General features: G+C 33.3%; 1 non-coding gene across 1 annotated transcript; it reads left to right on the top strand.

Moving 5' to 3' along the window:
• Nucleotides 1-21,298: 21,298 nt before the first annotated feature.
• Nucleotides 21,299-21,372, top strand: Trnas-cga (transfer RNA serine (anticodon CGA)). The gene has a single exon. It is a non-coding gene; the product is annotated as a tRNA-Ser (tRNA).
• The last annotated feature ends 664 nt before the right edge of the window (nt 21,373-22,036 follow it).

Raw genomic sequence — 22,036 nt, 5'->3', positions numbered from 1 at the left:
TCAAAAGGGTAACCGATTTTAAATAATTACTTAACACTTCCCGGTCGAGGAAATCACACCTTTAAAGTCTGAATTAAAAGTCTTGTTTCTCTTTACTACATTGTGGTTAGCAGACACTAACAAGGTAACATTATAAGGATGTCGACCTCGTATCTCGCATATCGATGTTTTTATCGATACATAATCACATGCTTTGATTATTTAAGTGTTTTTAAAGATGCCATTTATTATAATTAACGTAATTACGAAAACTTAATGAAGTGGTTTGGAAATGTTCTTATAATGTAACTGGATTAAATAATGAAATAAAAATCAAATCTGAGTATCGAAAGAAAACGTATTGGGAGGTAAGAATGTTTAATTAATTAATTCAAGGTGATGTAGTAAGCATAGCATACTTCAGCTTCAATTGGTGAATCGTCCCAGAACTTGAAAATACGATGAAGCTGTTACAATATAATCACCTTCCAATAAGTGAAATAAATAAACGAGGTTTATTAGAAATTTATAACGCTGAAAGAAAGAAAGGAACATAGGTCATACGAGTACCTTAGGTGACAAACAAATTTAAAATCTTTTCAATTTTTTTTTTTTTAATGAGGTGAAATTTCGTCATTTGTATTTTATGGTTATATCTACGAAGCCTATCTCTCTTCGCAACTAAACGTAACGCAAATATCCCAATGCTTACATTTTTTTAAATATCTCAATTTTAGCTCTAAAGGTAATCCAATGTAGGATAATTATTACTTATACAGTTTATTCTTTATTACTTTTTATGAAATATTTGATGTTTCAAATTCTTTTAATTTTGAACACGATTCTTTGACTGGATTCACCTAATAAAAGAGTGGCCGTTGAGCTTCTTGTATATTCTCCTTCGAGCTCTTTTATAGTGACGGTTCATTAGCGCTTAGCTTAAGCCTAATTGAATAAAGTTTATTTGACATGACAAGACTTGACTATAGATGAGATTATAACGCCTAGTTTAATGAATCATATTCTGAAGATAACTAATAAAATGTATTATTACTGAGTTGCAAGCAGATAATGAATTAAAATCGATATAAATGGAAATAAGATTGTTTCCCCTCACTACGGTTTAGGCAGGTGGCAAAATGCAGACAAAGGGTGAGGTTCATATCATTATGTTGTCTTGTTACCGCGTCCGCGCGTCTGTACGTCCAAAGCGCGATGCAATTCAACACTATAATTACTTTGAATCAAGAATGGTGTTTATGTGATAACGTGTCACAAGTATTTTATTCGTAAACTTTATCCAATATATTACAGTCTTTATTTCGACTGTCTGTGTGTCAAGATATAAAACTTAACTTTAATGCGAAATTAGTGTGTGAGGTTCAATCACGTTAATAATTAATACAATAATAAAAATAAAAAATTATAAAAAAAATATTGTAAGCATCAGTTAAAAAAGTTACAAACTCAATTCAATTATTTTACTATAAGTGCAAACAATGCACTGATTTATTAAATTGATATCATATCAAGGATTTAATATTTACTTGCCTCAATATTCAAATGCTATAAAAAAGGAATTTCCTTACGTATTTAACTTAACTGTATGAGGGTTCTCTTGCTACGAGCCAAAGCAATAGTTATTTATGCAACTGTTGTGTAATAAGGGGTATTAAAACACGAATGTGGATTTATCACTCGAGGCGAAGCCGAGTGTGATAATAGTATCACATGAGTGTTTTAATACCTAATTATCAACAGTTGCATACAAGACTTTATCTACACCCAGAATATGATTCCTCTAAAACATTCTGGAACAGTTAGCTTACTGCTAACATTAAAACAACAGTCCTAGTAGTAGCCTAATATCATTCATTACTGATTATATACAAATAAACTAAGTATTAATGAATCAATTATTTATTTTAGTAGTAATTTACATTTTGTATAGTGCAATAATTAAAATTCACTCGAATATTTGGCGTTTAAAATGAATCGCTCATTTTTTGTAAACAAAACAAAAAAAATATCGAAGAAAAATGGCGGGGATTCGAATAACCTACTTTTTTTTTACGGCGCGCGACGTTCTGGTAGTGTGGAACGCGTATAAACGACAATGTTCTTTTTTTGAAATTCATACAGATACCACGCATCGAGCAATCGAGAATGTGGCTGAATTGAGACTCGTTGCGCATGAAGGGATCGAAAAAAAAAACATAGGAGTGTTGTTATGAAATTCAGTACAACATTACAACACTCGTTTGGATGATGTAATGGTTATTAGAACATTGGGTGTTTTAATGTTGGCAATAAGCTAACTGTTTCAGAATCTTTAATAGAGGATTTAAAGCATTGGTGTAGATAAAATAATATTCAGTTCTCAAAGTGTCTCTCTAACTTAGGATCCAAATTAGGAAATAAAAAAATTGCGTGCGTACAAAGTAAAGTACGTATGTCAAAAGTGAAATCTGCATTGTGCATGAACCTCTAAACTGCAGATGAAGGCTTGGTTGTTGCTAGGATGACACATGATTTCTACCGCTATGAAAGACATTACTATCACCGCTACCCTTATTATGTTCTCCTGGTTTCTATGTAGTAATTCGTTGCGCCCATGATGTCAGAATATTTAAAGGTATATTCACGTCGTACATAGGACAATCATTTCTTCAACTATGATCGCCTGGTACCAAAAGATTGTTTAATGTTTCCTATCTCTTTTCCTCCTACGTTAAATCTTATGAATTTATGTGTCTGTCTCTTTTTACTGCCTCGCTTTTTCGTTTTATCTATATTTATAAAGAACTTTTCACTTCAATAATTATTAGGCCAAGTTACTATTAAACATAATTTCATTTGTATGCTGTTTCATTAACCATTTGTAAATGATTGCTATATTTGTTTCCCAGTGCCTTCTGGTAATTATATACATATCCATCAAAAGATTAACGTATGTACCTATACCAGTCAGTGATTACAAAATTCTAATTAATGGAGCGGATCTTAGTACCGTTCAAATGAACTCATCAAAGAGTTTTGAGATTATCACATTATTGCTAGTGAGGGATAATTATTATGTTGTAGAATTATGGGCGTTGATGTCTGTATCATTTGTATTTAGGATGTTACTTGGAATTACAGACCAATGTCTAATTATCTTTATACATATTGTTACTAGTATATCTATCCGTGTCATGAATTAATGATATCATTATGTATAGATGGAGCAGTATTAAAGATTCGATAGTATTGACATTATCGCATCGCAAGTGCTGAATTCTCTAAGGTTGTATTGTACTTTAAAAGATCAAACAAAATTTTAAAAAAGGAAGCTTTTTTCATCATACAGCTATCTGTCCGTGAAAATAGGATTCCATAACCATTCCATTTACCTACTGCACTTGCACTTATTTAAAAAATCTGTATACTTATACAGTTTTTTTAAATAATGTCCTAAATGTCAGAAAATTGGGTAAATATTATTGAAAAGTTTCTGATTTGTGGTGTTTGAAGAAACTGTTGTATGTGTTAAAGAGCGCATCATACAATGAGCACTGGTCATGTCTAAGAACAATATTGATATACGCAACTATAACCTACGCGATAATTTTACTAGATCTGCACAAGTTTCGATAACAATTTAGCATTATTTTCATTTTTACTTGTTGGATTTGACGCAAAAAGTTCAATTTACAATATGCATTTTCTTTTGAGTTCAATTTTTAATTATTTAAGTTCAATTTATATTTTAGACTTATTCAACCCAAGTTGTTGACAAGCTACAATCACAAGTTCATATCTTATAACAACAAACAATCCTATATTATAATCGAATTGTACTTCCAACTGAATGAATAATTATTAAGTAATCGTTTTGCAAATTGCATTGCTCCATATTCACAAATACTCCCCTAGATATAATAAAAGATTCAATACTTTACAATATATAAATTATATTTTAGTGGGCAAATACCATCTTTAGGTATAATGAATATAAAGATGTTTTTCACAAAACATCATATTAATATGGTGTCATAAGCGTCAAACGACTCACACACGAATACAGTTATCTATCTCAGATTTTAATAAAGATGCATTTATTTATTTATTTACAAAATTAATGAACATTCAAATATTAGATCTAATCAATATTTTATCGATCAGATAACAACCTTAGTGCTACTTCGTTTAAAAATATATCGAAAATTATTTATTCATGTTAATTTATTATAATAACAAACTTTTTAGTACAAGCAGCCACTGCTTTGATGAAAGATAAAAGTGGATTTCACCCATGCTGATAATGTTGAGATCATTATGTTCTTTGCCTACCCAGACGTGTATAATGTTGCAAATATGCAAATTTGTCTTTTTACCATTTATCTTGACGACTATAAGATGCTAATGAACCCATTTCTAGGATTTTAGTGTTAATTGGCAAATGGTCAGTATAGATATAATTGTAATGTAACGGTACTTAAAGTTATAATTTTAATTTGGTGAATGTAAACAAAGATGGCGATTTTAGTCTTTATGTTTTTATTTTTATCAGAATTATGTTCTTAAATTATTCGTATTACCGTCAATTTTTACACCATTGCTGCACAAGTCCTTTTTAATCGACTGCAGAAAAGGAGGAGGTTTTCAATTCGTCGGTATTTTTTTTATATTTGTTACCTCAAAGCTTTGGGTGAACCGATTTTTATAATTGTTTTTTGTGTTTGAAATTACACGGGAAGCTGGTACTTCCGTCCGGTAATTTCGTCCAGATCTGACAATGGCATCCATGAGAAAACCATAAAAGTTTTAAATTTGCTGTACGTAAGTGGCTGATAAATTTACATTTATTTTTCTATTTTTCATTGTTTCATTGAAAAATTTAGTACATCTACACATATTTAGAAAAATTGTTGGTAAGTGTACTTCAAATTCACTAAAAATCAAAAAATATAAAAGTTATAATTTTTTTTATCCGAATCGTTGAAAGCGTACAATATTATGATTCTGTGTACAAAGGCTATAGGTGGTAATAGTCTCGCAAGTAATTAATGCTAACAGTATTTCTACTACCTTTTTATATAGATTTCTCTCCTTACAACGGTAGCCTCGGTTGTAGGTTTTAGGTCATCTTATCCATATATACAATTAATCAACTTTTTATAGGGTTGCGGTATTCACATACAATCAGATAACTAATAAGTATGCCCGTCTGTCCTCCTGTTTCATAAACATTACGAACTACTATTAACTATAAGTGACAATTTGAGAAAGAATTCCTTCTGGTAAATGATACGTCCTGTACAATGCAAAATCACCACAAAATTTTGATGCTGACTGTACCGTTACTGCCGTGAAGTAGTAATGTGTAAACATTACTGTGTTTCGGTCTGAAGGACGCCGTAGCTAGTGAAATTACAGGGCAAATGAGACTTAATATCATATGTCTCAAGGTGATGAGCGCAGCAGTGGTGCCTTCAGAATTTTTGGGTTTTTCAACCTGATCGGCACTGCATTGTTATAGACAAGGCGTATCAATTACCATCAGCTGAACGTCCTGCTCGTCTCGTCCCTTATTATCATTAAAAGAAACCTACATGTAGGTATGTATATCGGTTGCTCACATTGACCTTCATATACAAAATTGTATGTCTAGAATGACTGGCATACATAGCAGTCTTAATAAGCAAGAAAACCCGGTTGTTCTAAATACAAACTAATGGAGAAATGCCAAGTTTTCCGACAGAGTGACAAAGACTTTTCAGCTCAAAAAAGCTTTGAAGCGAACATTTGGGGTGTCTTTGTGCGACTAAAAGTGAAAGAATAGCTAAATAATTGTACAGTTCTTGTCACTATTTCTCTCAGCATTTCAATTCATAAATATAAATAATTTTCCATTATATTACAGTTAACGAGATGAGGTCTTAGTTATTAAGTATTTTTTGGTATTTAACATATTGTATCGTTAACATTCATTAGTACTTATTAATGTGTACAACAATACAAATTTATTAGTAAGAAAAATGTAAAATTCTATCGAAAGCAGAATATGGAAATCGCCAAATCATATCTGGGCATTGTATTACAGTAACGGTTGAAAAGCAAAAGACAGTTACAGCAGTTTTTGGAAATAGAATCAAGAGTTTTTGGAAAAGTTTGCAACGAACGCCCTCGCAGCTAGGAATTCCTGATATTCTGCTAAGGTAATGAACGAGCTTTTGAAAGCCTCAAATATAGCACTAATGATGCATCCGCTATATAGACCAGACCGTGCACTGACTTGAATTCCAAGAGGCCATACAAGACCTTCCTCAGGAAGACTGGAACAACTGCTTTATTCACTGATTACAAACAAAATTGTGTAAATAATGTAGGAATATACTTAAAAAACATTAATATTTCATTGCTGTAATATATGGCACAATAATTGTGAAAAAAATAACTTAAGAGTGTGACCTAAATAAAATATAGGTCTTTGTAAGTTACGATTAAACCGAACTGGATAACAGTTTTCATCATCAGTCGGAAGACGTCCACTGCTGGACAAAAGGCCTCACCCATAAATCTCCACGATGATCGGTCCTGTGCTGCCCTTATCCAACGTATTGCGACGATCTTGACCAGATCTTCGGTCCATCTTTAGGGGCCAGCAAAGCGTCTTCTGGTACGTGGCTGCAATTCGAGGACTTTCTGCCCCACCGGCCATCTGTCTGTCGAACTATGTTGCCCGCCCATTACCACTTCAGTTTTACTGATGTAAAAACAATATTCTACAACCACTTACAGATTTTTTTGTAAATTTTTGCAAATTTAAATACAGAAAAGAACTATTTTATTATGCATTAAATAATGTAAAACGAGAATAATAAAGCAAATTTAAAGCTAAGGCTCGCGTCTCAGCCATTCAAGCGAATATAAAAGTGTTTAATTAAACTTGTTATTGATGGGGTCGCCACTAGATGGCGTTTAATCAGCAGCTGTGTGATTGCCTTACCTTATTTTTATTTGGCTTAATTGTAAAAGTTACGACGTAAGCTCAGCTTGCACGTTTTATGAAGGCCTTTGCCATAAGCGTATCATACCTGGCTCGTGGTTAATGAGATCTGGTTTAATTACTAAAGTTAACGTACTTAATTTTTAGTACAATAGATTTGTTCCTCGCATACACAACTATTTTACTAAATATTGCTAATGTTATTAATTATTATTATTAGTATTCTTGATTTGTTTAATACGTTTATCTTGACTTATTTAGTAGATTTTGATAATTTCTTAATTTCATTACATTATAGAATGGTTGTTTTATAACTTATATTTATTTTATGTAACTATTTCACACAATATAATTTAGCATGCGGTATTCACCTTAAAAGGTAATGCATTTAGTAATAAGACCCTTGTAAATTAGCATAATAATAATAATTATAAATGTATTATTGTAATTACCACTGGTGAATCTAAATAAACAAATAAATAAAATTAAAATAAAATTATCTTTATATATATAAATTACGTATCACGTTGTTTGTCTACGATGAACTATTAAACTACTGAACCGATTAAATTAAATTTTACACAATGTGTGCAGTTTCATCCAACTTGAGAGATGGGATAGTTTTTCTTTCAATTCGTGACCCTTGATATATATTAATTTCATATTTTATTTGAGTATTAATCCTAGAAGTGAGGGTTATCACGTTAAAACATAACAAATTATTTGTAAGATTGATCAATCCAAAAAGCAATGTAAATGATTATTTTTAAACTTATTAATTAATTACTCGTAGCTAGAGGCACACACAAGGAAACCATCATGTTCAATACTGTCCAAATTACTTCTCGAAAGATCTTAAGAATGGTTCCGGTACTATAGTTGCACAAGAATGTAATTGAAATGTCAGCTTTAATTTGTAACTTCGCTTAAAGACAGCCTCGGCTTAGCTTTAGCGTTAGTGAGAATGCGCTATCATTAATTTAAATTATTTTGTTCTGCAAATCTAATTTGTTTTGGATTTTGTCTTAATTTGTTCTCACCGTTGATGTTCTGACTTCTGACGGAAAATAATCTAATATATAAAATTCTCATGTCGCAGTGTTTGTAGTTAAACTCCTTCGAAACGGCTTGAGCGATCCTCATGAAATTTTGAGTGCATATTGGGTAGGTCTGAGAATCGGACAACATCTATTTTTCATCCCCCTAAATGTTAAGGGTGGTCACGCCACATTTTTTTTTTTAATTTATTTGATTTTTTTTAAATTTGTTTGATTATGACTCATCATTAAAAAATACATACAACTTCAAATTTTAACCCATCTGCGATCAACAGTTACTTTTGTATCGCGATTTTAATATCGGCAATACAACGTTTGCTGGGTCGGCTAGTAACAATATAATATTTATATAATATATTTGTTTCATCTTTCCATCGTTGTGTTTAAATTGATTTCTTAATAATGTGTAGAGACACAGGGCCGTTGATAAAAATATTGTTTGTCATTTCAATAATATAAAAGAATTTTATTCTCCAAGTTGACAACTGGTATACCACAGCCGCGCGTTTTGCAAATATTTTCTTGCCACGCACAGCCACTCCAATTACCGGCTGCTGTTTTCCCGAACCCAAACGACTTATGGACCTTCAAGAAAAGAGCATAAACCTTAAAGGCCGACAACGCATCTCTTGTCCATAGTTGCTGCGGATGTCCATGGGCGGTTGCCTCACCATTCCACATCCCTCTCTCTTGCCTGTTTACCTCTTAGATATATATAAAAAAACGTGTTCTTAAGAATGGTCTAGACGAATTATGTGTGAATTTAGTTTAGGTAAAAACGAAATAATACTATTAGGGTTAATTTTTAATAGGGCATGCTAAACCCCATACGTATCAAACGTCATCAATTTTTATTCCATTGCTGCATTTGTGTGGTAATCCTATTCGGATTTTCATTCGTACGCGTTAAGTGCGGCTTTGTACTATTGATTGGTTCCAACATATCAGTGAAACATTTCGAATTCACCATTTCCTGTAGCAAATACCCGTAACGAACGTTAAAAATGGTCTACAAAATCTCCACAAACGGGTGCATTGAATGGGAGAGGCTTACAGATTGTCGTGAACCGCCGGAATTTATACACATATCGTTTTTTATATTTTTTTTTTATTAAATAAGTTCACTCACTCTACTGTGTGTTGCTATCAGTAACTAAACATACAGACACCCTAGATTAAGGATTTGTTATTTTGTTATTTTACTACGGCAACTATAAGATGTTAGTGTGCGTGGCATCTTGACACTCAACGGCATCTTTTTAACTTTTTAACATACGCTTCGTGTTATTTTACATTGAAATTAATAAAATACACAATACTGATGATATGTGATCCCAGTGTCTTCCTTCATGTGGCACGTCAACGTCACACATTGTTCGAGAAACGTGAAAGTATAGCATTTCGAGCTATGAACACTACTTAATACTGTTACACATATCCTTAAGTCTTATTTGTAGGTTGCTAATGCTTGCTGTTGGTTATAGTTAACACTGCCGAGCCTTTTTGAACTACCACTTTTCTTTGAAGTTAAACAAGTTTTTTGGCATGGCGTGACGCATTTTTTTGGTACTTCTCTCAGAAAAGTAATTCTTTATTTCTTCAGTTACTTCATTTATTCAGATTAATAGTGAATAAAGAGGATTGTAAGCATATAAACTGTTTTCTACGCAAGAATTTTGAAAATTTTGGCTTTGTTACATAGATGGCGGGCCGGTAGACGTGAACTCATATCGCTCAAGGTCGCTGGCATTTAGTGTCGCCTTAATGAAAGACTGATATAATAAAATATGAAATGTCATAAGTAGACACGTAGCTGTGTGTTACAGTTCTTAAAAGCGGAGACAACATGAAAAAGTTTTTACTTAAATATCTAATATATAAAACTCCTCCGAAACGGCTTGACCGATTCTCATGAAATTTTGAGTGCATATTGGGTAGGTCTGAGAATCGGACAACATCTATTTTTCATCCCCCTAAATGTTAAGGGTCGTCCACACGAATTTTTTTTTGACATTTTTTTAAATTTGTTTAGAGTCATCATTAAAAAATACATACTGTTCAAGTCTTGAACCGGTTAGCGCGGGCAGGCGCGGGCGCAGCTCTCCGTGTCTAACAATGCTTCAGCGACGGTCATTCATACATCACGTATCAAGACATCATATTATATTGTCAAATTATTAAAGTCATTTTATAAGCAAGGTGTCTACTCTTCTTCCCCACTCTTTTTACACGCCCATCCACATACAACTTCAAATTTTCACCCATCTACGATCAACAGTTACTTTTGTATCGCGATTTTAATATCGGCAATACAACGTTTGCTGGGTCAGCTAGTTGCAATATATAAGGATAGAAAATAAATTAGTTGAATATAGTAATATATATAACTTTATGAATGAATATATGAAAACTTTATAAATAACAAATACAAACCACAAAGAATAGTAGTACAAGTAAAAAAAATTTTAACAAAAAAACAACCGACTTCAAAAACACTATTCCAAACCAATAGATATAATATGCATTAAAAAGTATAAAAATAATTGCGTAACTTTATACAATCTAATAAATTAATCTAATTCTAGTTACGATTATTGTTATTTCTGGAATCGGTGTCCTTCCGCTACGACCCGCTCTCGACTCAAGCACATCTCACCTATCACAACTATATATGTTACAAACCTATCTTGGATGACACCGACTCCATTATCTGACTTATTTTTTTTTTTCTTCTTTGATTTTTAGTGAATTTGAAGAACACTAACCAACAATTTGTCTAAATATGTGTAGATATACTATTTTTTTCAATGGAGCAATAAACGTAAGCGCTTTGAAATTTGATTACAGACAGTTGGAAATTCTCAGCCGCAGATCGCACCCTTACTGTAAGTCGGTTAGGACTCCCATTGATCATCATATTCAACTACGACAATTACTTGACTTTACTATGTTATGGTAGATTTAAATATCCGGATGGCATAATAAAGATTCGGCCGAGTATCGCTAATTTGCTCCTGAGAATTGAAGAGTTCCGTTACTTTGACATGGATTCCGTACTCAGAACCTAACCAAACTCTCACCAAACTTTTCACTATCTTTGAAGTATATCCTATCCAATAAAAAAAGAATCACCGATATCGGTTAGCGCGATATTGAGTAATTCGTAAATTTATCATCTACTTTGCTATACGATCTGGACCAAATTACAATGGGACCACACGGGAAGCACCAGCTTTCAAATAAAAAAAGAATGGTCAAAATCGGTTCACCCAGTCGAAAGTTTGGACGTACCAAACATAAAAAAAAACATACCGACAAATTGAGAACCTCCTCCTTTTTTTGAAGTCGATTAAAAACAATATTGTTATAATGAAGGCATTAAATAGAATCAATAAAAATATTATTATACCACATAATTTACATAAATAATGCGTAATTAAATATTCTTAAATTATTTTAACAAGGCTTTGACAATTAATTATGAAATAACGAATACGGCTGTACGGGCTTGAACCCTTTGCCTGTCCTAATAATGGATGAAGAAACCAAAAAAAAAAATAACGAATGTTGCAAACGTCAGAAAATTTTAGGAACTAACTTCACACTGTTACTTTTGTGTTACAGTGATGCGCTTGCATCTTACAATTTCACTCACATTTTTTTTTTTCAAAACGCCCCTAATGAAGTATAGCTTCAAAAATTGTTAGAAAGATGTTTGTGTGGTAAATTATACTACAACGTAAATGACTTTCTCGATTATACCTTAAATTGAAAATGAAGCGACCGCTTTCACGCTATTTAATAATAAACTATATTATGACGAAATTTTTTGAAGTCGGTTAAAAACAATATTGTTATAATGAAGGCATTAAATAGAACCAATAAAAATATTATTATACCACATTTTTTTTAATTTACATAAATAATGCGTAATTAAATATCCTTAAATTATTTTAACAGGAAATTTATTTAATTAGTTGTGATTCAGTAGACACCAACAACAATTACAAGAGGCTTGGTAGCTGAAGTATGATACAATCGGTCTGGTTGAAAACCTAACGTCAGGGTGTTAAATTTGCGTGACGGTGTGCGAAGTACAACTTCAATAAAATAGAAAAACAAAGAGATATAAAATTGTTGCTACTTAAAAAAAAGAAAAGAAGTTAACTTGCGATTTATTTTTGCCAATATTGGAACACAAATTTAAATCCTGAGAGAATTCATTTAAAGTTTCATCATTGTTAATGAATACGTAATTATAGAAGGTATGTATGTGCTGGACACAAAGGTATTAAACGTACACTGCGGTAGTAGTCGCTCCAACATTAATTTCGTAATTAAGTAAGCGTTTAAAAGCAATTGTTTAATTCGTTTGCGGGTAGCCAGTGTGTGTTCGATTATTGTTCACCATCCATCTTTGTAAGCGATTGTTTTATTAACAATTCCCGATCGCTTTAATCGTTTTAAAATTAAACAGGCCTGTGCAATGGAAAACTCTATAATTATTCGGATAGTGACTTTTTAACCTACATAATATGAATAACTGGTGATAGGGGTGACTATTTGCGATAACTTTAACCCCCATCTGCATTATGCAAAAGTGAACCATTTTATGGGTTCCGTAGCCAAATTATGGATAATAGATTCGTCATGTTGGTCTGTCTGTCTGCCCGTCCGTATGTCACAGCCACTTTAACTTCTCACTTAAAACTTTCTAAGTAGATGTATTCTGTGATTTTTACACAAAATTAAAAAAAAACAATAAGTTTTAGGGGGTATAATTAGAACTGAAACTCAAATTTTTTTTATCAAATGCATATGTTTGGGGTATCTATGGATAGGTCTTCAAAAATGATATTGGGGTTTCTGCTATTATTTTTTTCTAAACTGAATAGATTGCGTGAAAGACACATTCAAAGTGGAAAAATGTGTGGCTCCCCTCCTGTAACGTGGTCTAGTATGTAGTTTTTTTAATGAACTTAATTTAAAAAAAACTATTATTAAAACATTGATCAAAGTTACAACGAACTATAAGAACCTTTATACTTACTTGCTGCTACGGGACCCCTCATGGGCGAGTTCGACTTGCACTTGGCCGCTTTTTTTGAATTATCATTTCTTTTAGCTTTTTCAAGATTAGTCAATAATTCAACTTCAAAAATTTATTTTAAATAAAGCATGACTTCAAAAAACGATTAAGCATAGGTTACTTACAAATCTTATAACAATTTAATATGTAAATGTTACATTTATTTTTGAACCGTTCTTCCGTCTGAGGCACACAATTTTGAATATGTGGTGGTAGTTTTTGACGTTCAATAAGTTATTATAAATTCTATTTTGAATAAAAATATTTGGATTTGAAGAAATAGTTCTAATAATATTATATATAATATGTATATAGCTAAGTATTCGTTTTAGTTTACCATAATATTAACCCCTATCAATTCAAAACATTAAACAGGAAAAGTGATAGAAAGTTTGTTACTAGCCTTTACAGTTCAAATGTTAAACATCAATATTGAACCTAATAGACACAGTGTCTTTTAATACATCCAACGAAATTCGTTTGAACATCATCAACTTGATTCAAGCCGTTAAAACATAACTGTAGATACATCCTCTCGTACACCAATGATTGCCATAATAAACACAAATCATGTAAGGCGTATGATTTTAGAATTTCGATAATAATTTGCCCTTTGCTCTTTGGATCACATATCTCTCTTTCGTTTTCTGTTATATGTATGTACAGCACGCCTTTTCCACTTGAATTCTTTCGAAATCCAATTTGTATGTTTTTAAGTAGGAAATCGTCAACGAGTATCTATGCTCAGGACAAGAACCTTTCAAATTTTTTGATGTTCAAAGGAGTAAAATATGAAGCATTATCTAATATGTTTTATTTTTAATTTCAGTGATTCGACTTTTGGTTTGTATTTTGGAATAGGTGGACTCGCAATTAATTAAGTAGGATATTAAATAGTTAACATAAGTAGATACGGCGCGAATTTAGTTCATAAAAATTAAATTCAAAAATTTAAATAAAATAAACATTTTAGCCTTAACATTAACATTACCTCAACATCAGGCACGAATATAAGCTGGTTTTGCCTATTTTTCGTCTTTTGTTGGACAATGTTTATGTTTTTAAATCAGCTAGAATACTATAATGTAAATGACTTTCAATACCACATTTTGAGAATGAAGCCACCGCTCTGAGGCTATTTAATAATAAATTATATTGTAACGAAATTTTAATTAAAAAAAAGGAGAAGCACGGGTGAAAGGATAGTGGTTTTTGACGTCAATAAGTGATTTTAAATTTTATTTTAAGTTAAAAATATTTGGAAAAGTATTTGAATTTTAATTCACTTGATAGTCGGTGACCACGGTGTATTTTTGGAAGATGGGATATATTATCTGATACATACACCGGGAACTACCGCGGCAAGAAGTACAATCATAGTTAATTTTTATTGTACCTTTTTTATGGAAAAGAAGGACAAACGAGCGTACTTGTTACCTCGTATTAATCTATCACCTTTTCTTTCTTGAGCTTTCAGAAAAGTATACGCGCTTTTTTGAACCTACCAATGTCATGTCGCGCTAGAAACAACGCACAAGGAAGCTCAGTAAAAGAAGGTCAAACACAGAGAAAGTTCCTTATTAACAAAGCATTATTATATTTTAATTTCATATATGTATTAGCAACATTACTTTACATATGAATAATTGTGTAGAATAATAAAACATCTCGCCTGTATTTGTGTGTGAAAACATGCCCCTATACTTGCTATACTGCTAAAAGCCTCTGAACTAGATTAAGGCCTACATAAAGCTTAGTACACGCATGCGGGAAACATGAGACGTAGCAGACAATGCCAGCTCCCTTATTGCTAAGGTCTTAAATTGTGCTGTGGTTTCAATGCAAGTGCCACTGACGTTAAATTATTGTCGTATGCAATGTAACACGGCTACATCGGGTTGCACGTGTGTACAAGGCATTAGGCTGTTAGCTTGCTTGTTATATAAGCTTACCAAATACGGATGTCGATTGGCATGTAAATAAGGGTAATGTAACATTGAATTGAAGTTACTCTTAATTTAGTCAATGTGGCAATTTGTAAGTTGTTTTATAGTAATTGTATATCTATTTTTAACACCTACGTGTCATTATTCACGAATAGAAAGCACTTTTCTTGTAAAATAATAAATGAAAATACCGATAATGTGACTGCAATAGTTATTTATTAAACTATGCCTTATATTAGATGTAACTTGATAATTGGGATGCTTGACATCAAATGATATAAATAGCTAATTGGTAGTTATTTATTATTTATAAAAGATACAGTTACAGTCAAAGTCACAGTCAAAGTACATGTTTTTATCTGCATAAACATGTTAGATTGATGTTACATAAATATTATAAAGTACATGTTTGCCACATTTATGACGTGCAAATTTTATAAAATACATTTCTAAATCATAAGTAACAATAATATCAATTTAATAATTTAATAATATCAGTTTTTAGTTGAAAATATTCGTCTAATGAATATAAGCAGTTTTTACTAAGGTATATTTTCAATTTAGATGAGAAATTCCAATTTGACGATACTTCTCGTATTATTTTTGGGATGTGATTATAGATTTTTATGCACATACAAAATCAGTTTCTCTGAAATAATGTAGTTTTACAACAAAAGTGAACCCCATGTCTTGTGGGAAGATGTCTTTAAGCGTCTGGACTGGAACGGACTGGACTTCAATATCAACGGCGAATACAATGTCACTCACCTTCGATTCGTAGACAATATCGTAATCATGCCATAGAAGACTTAAGCCATATGCTCGATGGCCTCAATACAGCTTCCCAAGGAGTAGGTCTCGAAATGAACATCGACAAGACGAAGGTCATGTCAAATGTGCATGTTGCACAATTGGGAACTGTACTCTCGGAATTGTTGACGAGTACGTCTACCTTGGACAAACAATTAATTAGGCAGGTGAAATTTTGCGAAAGAGGTGCCTAGTCGTATCCAACTCGACGAGACGAAGGTTTTTCAACCAGTATCTTTTGTCAGTGATGACATACGATACGCAGACGCGGTCGCTAACTACGGGCTTGATGATAAAGCTCATGGTCGCTCAGAGAGCAATAGAAGGGGCTATAGTCGGAGTCCCTGCAAGATCGAATCAGAAATGAGGAGATCCGTAGGAGAACCAAAGTCACCGACATAGTCCAAATCATTGCGAAACTGAAGAGGCAGTGGGCAGGGCATATAGTTCGACAGACAGATGGCGACCTCATACCGGAAGACGCAGTGTTGGTAGGCCTCCACAAGATGGACCGACGATCTGTTCAAGATCGCCGGAACACGTTGAACGAGGGCAGCGCAGGACCGATCGTCGAGGACATCTTGGGGTGGCCTTTGTCCAGCAATGGACGTCTTGCGGCTGATGATGATGATAATGAATAAAAAAAACCTATTTAGAGGTAAGTACGAAATTTTAAACTTTTATCAATATAAAAATAAATTTACCCTGGTATGTTTGTTGTTAACTTTAAATAAAAATGTTATTTTATGCTTAACATGGTATAGTAACTAAACTTGCTAAACAAATATTTTTTATGACAATTGAAACTTCAGAAACAATGGCGCCTTTAGAAATAGGCTCAAAAAACTCTCCCTGTATTACCCTAAAGTCTGTAAAAAAATAAAAATCAATACTTTGAAATTTTTAAGCATTATCTGTCAAACAAAAACACCCTTCCTCATTACGATGAAAGGCCAAGTTAATTGAAGCCTGTTAGAATTAAAATTTATAAATTTGAGTTTACTATCGTTAGTTATATAACCAAATAAGACTAAGGATCGTATAAATTTTTGTAATAGGCTTACATTTGCTCACATGAAAGCATATAAATAACATCTTGAAAAGTCGAAAGGTTACGCCTGAACGTCGAATCTTTCGAGGATTTTATCTAAATAAGGTGGTTATTACAGATACTACACAAGGGTTTAGAGTTTATGTGCGTTGGTTTTTCGATACAATGCTTCTCGATTGGTAAATGTTTAGGTAAAAGGCCAAATGAGGGTCAGAAACGTGAAGTGAATGCTTACTTATGACGGCGATGTGTTCTTATTTATAGTTTTCTTTTACTTTGTGTATAACGTAAATGTTGAGGTGAAAACATATCAAGTGTTTTTTTATGAGAAAAGGTGACGAGACATGCAAGTCGTTCTCCTGATGTCAAGTGAAACGCCAGGTCCAATAATTGCTTAAATAAATATTGGGAGCTGCTCAGGATTTTTGATTGAGCCTCAAATTCTAACAGCGCAATTGCACTCGTCAATTGGAGACGTAAGTTTATAGTAATGAAAATAAGGGACGAGACGAGCAGGACGTTCAGCTGATGGTAATTGATGCGCCCTGTCCATTACAAGTGCCTATCAGGATTCTTGAAAAACCTTTTCTGAGCAAAAGCTATAACAGCGCTCGTCACCCTGAGACATAAGATGTTAAGTCTCATTTGATCAGTAATTTCACTAGCTACGGCGCCCTTCAGACCGAAACACAGTAAAGCTTACACATTACTGCTTCACGGCAGAAATAGGCGCCAGATAATAAGATGTAAAGTCTCATCAGCCCAGTAATGTCACTAGCACGGCGCTCGTCAAACAGAAACACAATAATGGTTCCACATTGCTACTTCACGGCTGAAGCAGGCGCCGCTTCCAATGATCTTTCTTCCACGTACTACAAAACTGTGGAATGAGCTTCTTTGTGCGGTGTTTCCAGGACGATACGACATGGGTACCTTCTAAAAAAGTGCGTGTTTTAAAGGCCGGCAACGGGAGCGTTGCTGCAAGAGAAAGTGGGTGGCGGTGATCACTTAACACCAGGTGTCCCGTATGCTCGTTAGTCCTCCCTTTCCACTAAAAAAACTGGTAAAAATTATAGTTAGTATGCAAAGCGTGGCTGACTGTTTACGACCTGTCAAACAAAATCGGTTACAGTAACAATAGATTTGCTTACTAACCTTACTTTTTTTCAGAGAGATATTTTCTGCTCTCTTGCACGCTCTGTTTGTCTATATGCTAGTATATATTAAGTCTATAATACAAGTTAGATCTCATAGTCCCTTTTATCGGTTATTTATGACGATTAAGACCAGCTTCGTAAAACATATTGCAAAAAATCTCATGGCGATACTTAAGCAGTTTACAGGCGAAAGTTCCGTAAGGCACGCTTAGTACGTCAGCGGGTATTGAAAGAGACTAAGCCGTTACGATTGGTTATGTAACACTCAATTGGTTAAGAAGTCAGATTGAGTCGACTACGGGAGCACGATCAGTCAGAGTAAAATACACCAGACCAATTTATACTCTACTGTAGTTATTTATATATATAACTACAACATATTATGTATATTATTTTAAGTGTTGTAATAATATGAATTTCAAACAAAAAGAGCTTATATTTCTGCCCAAAATATCTGTTCAGGCTACAGAGTCGTTAGTGGTAAATTTGGTATTATATAAAGGGTAATTTTAAAATAATTTGGCGTGCATTGGAGAGATTTCTGAGTTTTATTTGCTTTTCATTATAAAGCAAAATGTTGATCTTATGAGTTTTTTCAATATGGTGATAAACTTTAAGTTGAATTTTGACCACCTTCACAGATAAGTGACACGGTAAACAATGACGGCAGTTGTGTGCCGGAGATAAAAAGGCGAATTAGTATGACCAAGGATGCTATGACCCGCCTGAACAAAATATGGGAAAAAAAGGGAATCACTACTAACACCAATATCCAGTTAGTACGTGCCTTGATATTCCCCATTTTTGTGTAAGGCGTGGAATCGTGGACGATACGGGCTCGAGAGAGGCAGAGGATTGATGCCTTGGAGATGTGGTGCTGGAGGCGTATGTTGAGGATACCTTAGACGGCCAAGCGAACAAATGTGCCAACCCTCTCATAGCTCAAGATGAAAACCCGACTGTCCACGATATGCCACCAACGAATTATTTCGTATTTTGGCCACATAATGCGAAGGGGTAACGAGAGCCTGGAGAAATTGTACATAGTTGGGAACACAAATGGCAAGCGAGCCCGAGGCCGATCTCCTACTAGATGGACTGACCAAATAAAAGACTCCAGGTCCCCGAGGTTTAGCTCCGACATCAGGACAGAAGCCGATGGAAACAAATAGTTCACTCCAAGTGTGGACCACTTGTAGATGACCACGATCCTCAGTCATTTGGGAACGACTAGAGAGAGAACAGATAAGTTAGTTGCACTATAAATATCGTTCTTATATAATTTATACGTCTAGTTAGAGTCTCTTGCTGTTAGACAACTGATAAAAACAGGCTACAATCTAATACTTTAGTGTACGCGACAAGGTAATTCTTACACTCGCGATTTGTATGTCACTTTGTGTTAGTATACGTGCATTGCACAAAACAGAGGTTAACTCTAAAGACAATTTTTTTCGACGTTTTCAATGCTTTTATTTTTTTTTATTGATTTAGGGGCTTTTTCAATGCTGTCACAGTCTATCTAGACGTATAAATGATCTAAGATATCGTTTTTGTCTATTGTCGTTGATTAGTTTATAATTCGAAAGTTATTGAAGTGTGACCATCAGTACGATGACGTCACACCACATACCAAAGCAACTCAGCAAACATAATTAATTAAGACAGTTGCTAGAATCTTTCATTGGCTTGATACTAAGTTGCTTAATCTGTGGTTTGATTGTTATTCTAGATACAAAGGAATTATGCCTACTGTCTTTTGAAGACTTTATGTATTTGTGGTATTTTTTTAAGTTTTCTATCTCAGAACTCGGATGCTTATGAAGGGACACAGAATTGTTTCTTTTATTTCAAAATGAAGAATCAATTATTTATTATACAGAAATAATATCTTCATTAATTTTAACATAACATTTATATTTTTTATGAAATTAAGGGAAAAGACGAGCAGGTCGTTCAGCTGATGGTAATTGATACGCCCTGCCCATTACAGTGCCCATTGCAGTGCCGCTCAGGATTCTTAAAAAGCCCCAAAAATCCTGAGTGGCGCTACAACTGCCCTCGTCACCTTGACACATATGATGTTAAGTCTCATTAATGATATTTAGTCCCAGTAATTACACAAGCTACGGTGCCCTTCAGACCGAAACACAGTAATGCTTACACATTACTGCTTCAAGGCAGAAATAGCCGTCGTAATATAAGACATATTAATGATTTGATTGAAGTAACGATTATCAATGAATGATCATCCTATGGTAATGCGAATGGATTTGTTCAAATTACTTTTTTATTCAGACAATATGATTCGATTTCAACAAATGATTTTGCATTTATCAAAATCAATTGGAAGCCTTCAGTTTTATTGCAACTCGCAATAAAGGTAAATTCATGATTAATTGGCGAACACTCTTTATTGTTCTGTTATTGGTCGAATATACACGTCGGTGTTCAAAAGCATTCTTTTGATGACGTTTCAAATAAAACATTCCGTTTGAAAGCCTTTTCAATATGTATATCATCATACATTGTTTTATTTAAGGCATAATTATAGTTATACGGCCTTACAAATAAAATTGGCATAAAGTTATAACTAAGCATAAACCAAGACTATGTAAAATGTTTACAAATAGACATTTTGCTTACGAATGGTTTGTTCGGACGTATAACGTTTCCCGCGTTTATTTGCATGGCAGCTTGTCATTTGGAAAACTTCAGAATTATCATTGTATTGACAGTGTTGTCAACGATAATGTAAACATTTTGCATTTTCTTTCTTTATCATCAGTTATAACTTTATAACAAGTTTATTTGTAGTAAGGCCGTAAGTAGCAAATACAATTTTTTTCGAGTGAAAAATTCGCGAAGCACTCAAGTTGACTTTGGTTGGTGGGAATCAGGTCCAACAGCTCTTCGAAACCTTCAAAAAAGGGCATATATCTTACACTGACATTGACAGTTTGTAACGCTCCTGTCATTCTTCTTGTGTTGCGGGAGCCACTTTTTTCCTATTCCATTAAAAATATTAATACACATAAAAATTACCACCAGAGAGATATTATTACATTATATTATTATAGAGGTACCACAACGGTTATAATATATATATATAGTTTTAAAGTGCTAACCCTCAGTTCTAGGATTAATTACACAAATAAAACTGAAAACAAAATTTTTTGAACGATGCGGGACACGAACTCGCGACTACAACAACCTCGAACGGTTGGCTCAGTTGGAAAGAGCGCTCGCACCGAACGCGAAAGGTCGCAGGTTCGAGTCCTGCATCGTTCATAAAATTTTGTTTTCAGTTTTATTTGTGAAGGCAATAAGTTAAGTTTCAGAACATTGTAAAAGACCCTTAATATTTACGACATCCAAACAAGTTTTAGTACAGAATGAATTGCAAGAGTTAGTTTCTTGCTAGCTGAGTAATTGCTACCGTCATATGAGTGTACAATAAACTTGCCATGGAACACTGCACACAATATATTCCCGTTTTGAGTCTTTGATTAGCCGAGCTCCGGTTACTTTATACGTTTGTAAAGTTTATTATGACCGGTAAATCGTGCGTTTTACATGCTGTATGGACCACCGCATTGTTTGATAAAGTTGACCTTTTGATGGCCGTATGTGAATTTTAAGTTAATTATACGTATTTATATACACACATTTTGAAATTATTTAGACACATGTAGTAACTAAATTTTCACACCAATTATTTGATTAAAATACCTAACATTCATCCAACCCAAATAAATAATTATTTTTCTTTACAGAATCATTCTGACAACAGTTTAATCGGATTAGAATATTAGATGCCTAATAACATTTAACAAACGTTTTCTATTGCTCGTATATAGCAATTAAGTTTCATTTAATTGTTGCATACAATTTGATAAAAAATGAGATACTTTTTTTCTTGAGTTACAAATGCGATTCTTATTTTTCTCTGTAA

The sequence above is a fragment of the Leptidea sinapis genome, chromosome 25 (genome assembly GCF_905404315.1).
Source record: "Leptidea sinapis chromosome 25, ilLepSina1.1, whole genome shotgun sequence".
Taxonomy (NCBI): domain Eukaryota; kingdom Metazoa; phylum Arthropoda; class Insecta; order Lepidoptera; family Pieridae; genus Leptidea; species Leptidea sinapis.
This window is presented reverse-complemented; position numbering and strand designations above follow the sequence as displayed.